The 6,897-nt window shown below is 42.3% G+C and overlaps 1 long non-coding RNA gene across 2 annotated transcripts; it reads right to left on the bottom strand.

Moving 5' to 3' along the window:
• Positions 1 to 2,846: 2,846 nt before the first annotated feature.
• Positions 2,847 to 4,388, bottom strand: LOC121555059. 2 transcript variants are annotated; one of them, XR_005997831.2, is made up of 3 exons: positions 4,350 to 4,388; positions 3,116 to 3,211; positions 2,847 to 2,952 (listed from the first exon to the last, which is right to left on the bottom strand). It is a non-coding gene; the product is annotated as an uncharacterized LOC121555059 (long non-coding RNA). The 2 variants fall into 2 exon arrangements; XR_006658001.1 differs by lacking the exon at positions 4,350 to 4,388 and adding an exon at positions 3,672 to 3,946.
• Positions 4,389 to 6,897: the final 2,509 nt, after the last annotated feature.

The following is a 6,897-nucleotide window of genomic DNA, read 5'->3' as shown; positions in this document are numbered from 1 at the left end:
AGGGACTGGAAAACTGGTCAGAATTGAAGGAATGATGAATGGTGCTAAATACAGGAAAATTCTTGAGGGAAACCTGTTTCAGTCTTCCAGAGATTTGAGACTGGGACGGAGGTTCACCTTCCAGCAGGACAATGACCCTAAGCATACTGCTAAAGCAACACTCAAGTGGTTTAAGGGGAAACATTTAAATGTCTTGGAATGGACTAGTCAAAGCCCAGACCTCAATCCAATTGAGAATCTGTGGTATGACTTAAAGATTGCTGTACACCAGCGGAACCCATCCAACTTGAAGGAGCTGGAGCAGTTTTGCCTTGAAGAATGGGCAAAAATCTCAGTGGCTAGATGTGCCAAGCTTATAGAGACATATCCCAAGAGACTTGCAGCTTTAATTGCTGCAAAAGGTGGTGGGGTGGATACTTAGTTTTTTTGTCTTATTTCTTGTCTGTTTCACAAAAAACATTATTTTGCATCTTCAAAGTGGTAGGCATGTTGTGTAAATCAAATGATTCAAACCCCCAAAAATCAATTTTAATTCCAGGTTGTAAGCAGTGGTGTAGTGGTCCCTGGAGAAGTGGGTATACTCCTCAGTATTCACCTTTTTTTTTTAAGTAGTCCAGAAAAAAGCCCTGTTTTAGAAACAGTGACATGTAAGACTATGATTTAGTTTACCCAAAAATATGTAATTTCTACTTGCACACTATTATAAAATGATCATGACTTGATTAGGAGCAGTTTGTAGTTACTACTGGTCACAAGAGCAGCCTGGATGAATGTAAAATGTATTTATCATGAGGCAAACAGGAAATGGTGTTTCGATTATTTTTTGCACATTTATTTAAATAAAATACTTCAAATCTGAAGGTGACAATGCATCCTTGTTCATATTGCTATATGCTTTGTTTTGAACATGTTCATTTACCGGTAAATCATTCAACAAAATATGTTACAACAATATTTAGTTAACAATTAACAAAAATATATGCATTAACAACACATCAACAGTGATATACTCTCTCAACCCAGCACTGGGTTTCTGACCTTTGCTCATACTACAGTATATTCCAGACAAATTTGCTTTCTGCAGGAGCTTTCACACTGCACTGTCTAGAACGCACCGAAGAGGCAGCACGATGGCTCTTCAACCAGGTCCTTGTATATTTTCTAGGATCAAACTTGGAAGTTGGTGGGCCAGTTGATATTAATCATCATCAAGTTTGATATGTTTGAGATCAGAAGGACAGCCCTCTTGTCTGAGCTTATATTGTTCATAAGGCTAAAATTCCTCTCACACTCTGCTGTACCGACAGGGAATGTTTTGCATACAGTTCATAAGTGGTTTTAGGTCCTTGGGCTCACTACTGGGCTCTTCCAGTAGGTCCCGCGATCCCATTCAGTGCTTGGTCTGTGCACAAGTTAAATCGCTTGCACAGTCGCTTAACTTGTTCTTCACCATGGCGGATGCTGGGCTTTGATGGCCACTTACTCTGATCAAGGATGCTGAGGTCCATGATGGTCTCATCTTCAAAAGACAAGCGTTTCTCCAGATTGTTCACAAGGCTTTGTAAGAACTGGCCTGGATTGATAGACTTCAGCTTTGCATTTGTTTTCAGGGCTATAGACCGATACTCCCCAGTCTGTTTTGCTTCTAAAGCCTCACTATATTTCTCACCTGGACTCTCTTTGAATGACTGGATCACTCTGATTGAGCGTTTCAGCAGATGCTCTGCTCTGAGGAGCGTTATAGAACGAGACTGAAGCTCCTGTGACAGGAGACTTAGTTCATGGAGAGTGTCGTACATGAGGCCAAGGTCACAAATGAATTCTGGACTTTGAACACGGTCTAACAAACCTCTGTACATCTGCCTCTCTTTGGTGGACTCATCTCATCACTGCAAGCATTTTTAAAGTGCTGCACAAGAGCTCCAGGGATGTCCAAACAGCACGAACAGTCCGAAAGCTACTGGCCACCCAGCGTACATCCAAGATTCTGCCAATGCGAAGAAGTTGTGAGCCTACTTCAGCTGCTGCATTAACAAGTTCACGTTCATTTTTGTTTGACACACTATACAGAGAGTATAGCTTCTGGATAAAAAGTTTTAAAGTGATTGACAGAGTTTACCTCATCAACTGCATCTGACACAGCAAGTTCAAGTCTATGGTTCATGCAGTGCCATACAAAAAGCTTTGGGAATCTCAAAGTCAGTCTGGTTGCTACTCCTGACTTCTTTCCCTAGCATGACACTGGCTCCATCAGATACAAATGTTACCCAGTTTTCATGAAGCCACTCTTCTGTAAAGCCAGCATTAGTTAAACAGGTGAGTAACGCCTGTAATATGCCATCTGCTCTCTGATTTTCCAGTTCAACAAGTTCCAGGAATATGAACTCAGGGCTTTCTTCTTGAATTGATGCTTTAATAGAAACTGTCATGACAGCTTTGTGACTTAAAGAAGATGCCTCGTCAATTAGGACAGCTAACTTACTGGATGATGCTATAATGCTACTGATGATTTTGCTCTGCATCTCACTAGCAACATGTTGTATTATTTGTGTTGCACTGTAACGTGAATGAAGTATTGAGCCCATTTTTACACCATTCAGTTCCTGCAGCTCAATGAGGCTCTCATGGTCAGAAAAGGGTCGGTTCTTTTTGGCCAGATGGTAGGCTGTTCGAAACACAGCTTCAGTTTCCTTCATGTAGGACTCAGTCATAGTCTCCACTGCATTCTCAATGGCAGCTTCTTTCTGTTGCTCTGCCACCTTCACAGCCTGAGTGTGGGCCTTGGACAACGCATGTTTCCTCACCTTATTTCTCAAGATTGACAAACTTGTTGTTCTACTTCCTGGCCAGACACTTGAATTTCAAAGTTCATCCATTCTCTTGAGAGCGATACACCTTGTCCTTGCTCCTTGTCGATCCCAATGGAGTTCACACTGCTACAGACCAGACATCCTGCGAAGCATAAACAAACAATGTAACTACTCCTCTGTATCCACAGCTGTACGTGTGCATGGTCCTTTCACACACACACACACACACACACACACACACACACAAAGTTATCTGTGCCCACTGTTTCAGAAGTTACCCAAACTAGCAATCTACCTAAACTTACCCAATTTTTTGTTTTTGGATCCCAACCAGGGGTTCTTGGATTTGAAGTCTTCTGTTTGTTTAGCACTCCACAGGTCTGGCCAGTCATTATTGATGTCTACAGACAACAACAAAACTAATTATGCATCTCCCTGTCTCTCTCTCTCTCACACACTTACACACACACACACACACACACACACACACACACACACTACTGTGATCACAATAGTCATCAGCAAGACATGGGTCCCCCTCTTTACATTAACAATCTGCATAACCAAGTGGAAATATTTTCAGCAAGTGAAGCTGAAGCATACAGGAGATTAGTGAGTGAAATACTTGGGAGAGTTTATTTAACAAAAAAACAACAAATTTAACACAAAATGTTATATAACAGTAGCATTGTAAAAAACAAACATGGATACAGACAAAATAAATAGAAGGGCAATAAAATAAATAACATCACACAGAAATTCAAAATGAGGCTTAATCTGTCAAAATCACCTTTTTGTTACAGTGTGAGGCTTCACTTTTCAATAAACTGGAGATGCAATTTACTGCCTGTGTGTTCTGACCTGGTGGTGGTAGACTGGATCCTTCTCTATGCTCACACTGACTTGCCTGGCTAGCTCCCGGTTGAGAGCTGCCAGGGCTGCTGGTTTTAGGGGTGGGGTCTGCCTGGGCCTGATCTGGGCCTGATTTGTGCCTCTTTACAAAAAAAGTCTGCAATATCTCCCTTCCTTTTCATGGTTACCTGTCCCTATACAAAATAAGACAGCCTGATTAGACCTCAATATTGTTTTAGGCTGAATCTTAAACTATTTGTCCCCATTCTTGTGTTTTAACTTACTTAAAATCAACTACCAGCTTAGCTACTATGCAATTAAACTAGATCATATAGGTTAGTTAGGGCTAAGTAACTTGGCTAATGTTATAATTTAGGGCTTAGTAACTGGCTAACGTTATAATTTAGACCTTTACAATAATAAACAAGCTTCATAAACATTGAGATAATCAGTTTCATCAGTCTGGTATGAAATTCTTATGAACTGGGTTGATTAAACACTTACTGAAAACCAACAATGCCCCGGTTTCCCCACATTATCCCAATCTACGTAGCTAGCTTCATAACGTTAGCCGACTCGCATCCCAACTATTGGCGGCAACATCTCTTCTCCTCTAAATGTGCAGTCACTGGCAATTTGCCAGTAGTTTAAAATAATGATTCATTTGGAAACCACCTTAAAACTTACCTCAGAATGATGTCTTCCATCAACTGGGTGGCACACCGCCGCTTGTGTCCTTTCTTCATCCGTTGTTTGGTCTGCTGCCGTTATCGTAGTCAAGTGGCACCGCACCTGAGTTTTTTTTTTTTTTCACTGGCACCTGAGGTATTAGCGATATTTTCCTCGGCATGACCCGCCCCTACTCTGCCTCTGATTGGCTCATCAGTCCTCATGCCTAAAGTTAACCAATCTAATCAGTGAAAGCAGCGAGTACCAGCCAATTAGAGGCAGAGGAGGGTGGGTCATGGCTTCACTATCCCCGAGGAAGAAAATAGGCAATCTGACTCACAGATATTACTGAATGATGCGCATCAGGGGGGATTTAGAAGTGGGTATACGCAATGCTGACTGAAAAATAAGTAGGTATACGCCGTATACCAGCGTATACCCTGGACTACACCTCTGGTTGTAAGCAAGAAAATAGGAAAAATGCCAAGGGGGGTGAATATTTTCGCAAGCCACATCCCTGTTAGTGAGCATTTCTCTTTTGCGAAGAAAATCTATCCACCTGACAGGTGTGGCATATCAATACTGTCCACCAGAGTTGTTGTCAGCGAATGTAATGTTAATTTCTCTACCATAAGCTCCAACGTTGTTTCAGAGAATTCGGCAATATGTCCAACTGGCCTCACAACCGCAGACCACGCCAGCCCAGGACCTCAACATCCGGCTTCTTCGTCTGAGCCCAGCCACCTGGACAATTGATGAAACTGTGGGTTTGCACAACTGAAGAATTTCTGCACGAACTGTCAGAAACCGTCTCAGGGAAGGTCATCTGTGTGTTCGTTGTCCTCACCAGGGTCTTGACCTGACTGCAGTTCGGCGTCATAACCGACTTCAGTGGAGCGAATGCTCAACTTTGATGCCCACTGGCATGCTGGAGAAGTGTGCTCTTCACGGATTAATCCCAGTTTCAAATGTACCGGGCAGATGGCAGACAACGTGTATGGCGTCCTGTGGGCGAGCGGTTTGCTGATGTCAACGTTGTGAACAGAGTGCCCCATGGTGGCGGTGGGGTTATGGTATGGGCAGGCATAAGCTACGGACAAAGAACACAATTGCATTTTATAGATGGCAATTTGAATGCACAGAGATACCGTGACGAGATCCTGAGGCCCATTGTCGTGCCATTCATCCGCCGCCATCACATCATGTTTCAGCATGATAATGCACGGCCCTATGTTGCAAGCGTCTGTACACAATTCCTGGAAGCTGAAAATGTCCCAGTTCTTCCATAGCCTGCGTACTCACCAGACATGTCACCCATTGAGCATGTTTGAGATGCTCTGGATTTACATGTATGACAGCGTGTTCCAGTTCCCGCCAATATCCAGCAACTTTGCACAGCCATTGAAGAGGAGTGGGACAACATTCCACAGGCCATAATCAACAGCCTGATCAACTCTATGCGGTTTGTCGCGCTGCATGAGGCAAGTGGTGGTCACACCAGGTACTGACTGGTTTTCTGATCCACGCCCCTACCTTTAAAAAAAAACTATCTGTGACTAACAGATGCATATCTGTATTCCCAGTCATGTGAAATCCATAGATAAGGCCTAATGAATTTATTTCAATTGACTGATTTCCTTATATGATCTGTAATTTTTGTTCAGTGTATAATCTCCACCCGGTACAGCCAGAAGAGGACTGGCCACCCCTCAGAGACTGTTGGTTGCTCTCCAGGATTCTTCCTAAATTCCTGCCTTTCTAGGGAGCTTTTCCTAGCCGCTGTGCATCTGCATTGCTTGCTCTTTGGGGTTTTAGGATGGCTATCTGTATAAGCACTTTGTGACAACTGCTGATATAAAAAGGGATTTATAAAATACATTTTATTGATTGATTGTTTATGATCCTACATCTGTATGAGACCGGGGCTCACAACCAGGAATGAAAAAGGGGCGGGTCAAACAGAACAAGGGTGGCACATTGTAACTCATGCACACAAAACATCATACCCCCTTTTCACCCATGTGACAAAACATTTGGCGAGTTCGTTTTGCATGGCCGGTTCCCCGGGTGGGTGGAGATTTCACCTAAGGACCAATGGAATGGTCAAAAATGTACAAAGCACCGGGCTATGCAAAACAAACTCACCCACTGTAATGCATAAGGTCACTTCCGAACAAGTGGGCAGAAGCTCATGATAAAAACATTGTGTACTGTATGTCTACTCTGTACTGTAGTGGAATTAGATATGTTACTTAACAACGGCAATGTAGAATACAATGCAGATAACAGGGATGATAGCAGTGACCAATAACTGCACAGCAAATTCTCCAGTGTTATTATTATTTTTTTATTTTATTTAACATATATTTAACCAGGGAAAACACATTGAGACCTAGGTCTCATTTGCAAATGTCCCCTGGGAACAATACAGAAAAGAAAATGATACACTATTTAAAACACAAAATTAAATAAATAGCAAATATTATCTACACAATAAACAATCAAACAAAACAAAAAATTTTATCAATGTAAAAATCCCTTTCTCCTAAACTGACCCTGAGACAAC

This window comes from Coregonus clupeaformis, chromosome 40 (assembly GCF_020615455.1).
Source record: "Coregonus clupeaformis isolate EN_2021a chromosome 40, ASM2061545v1, whole genome shotgun sequence".
Lineage (NCBI taxonomy): Eukaryota > Metazoa > Chordata > Actinopteri > Salmoniformes > Salmonidae > Coregonus > Coregonus clupeaformis.
Note: the sequence above shows the minus strand (reverse complement) of the source record. Positions and strands in the feature narration are given on the sequence as shown.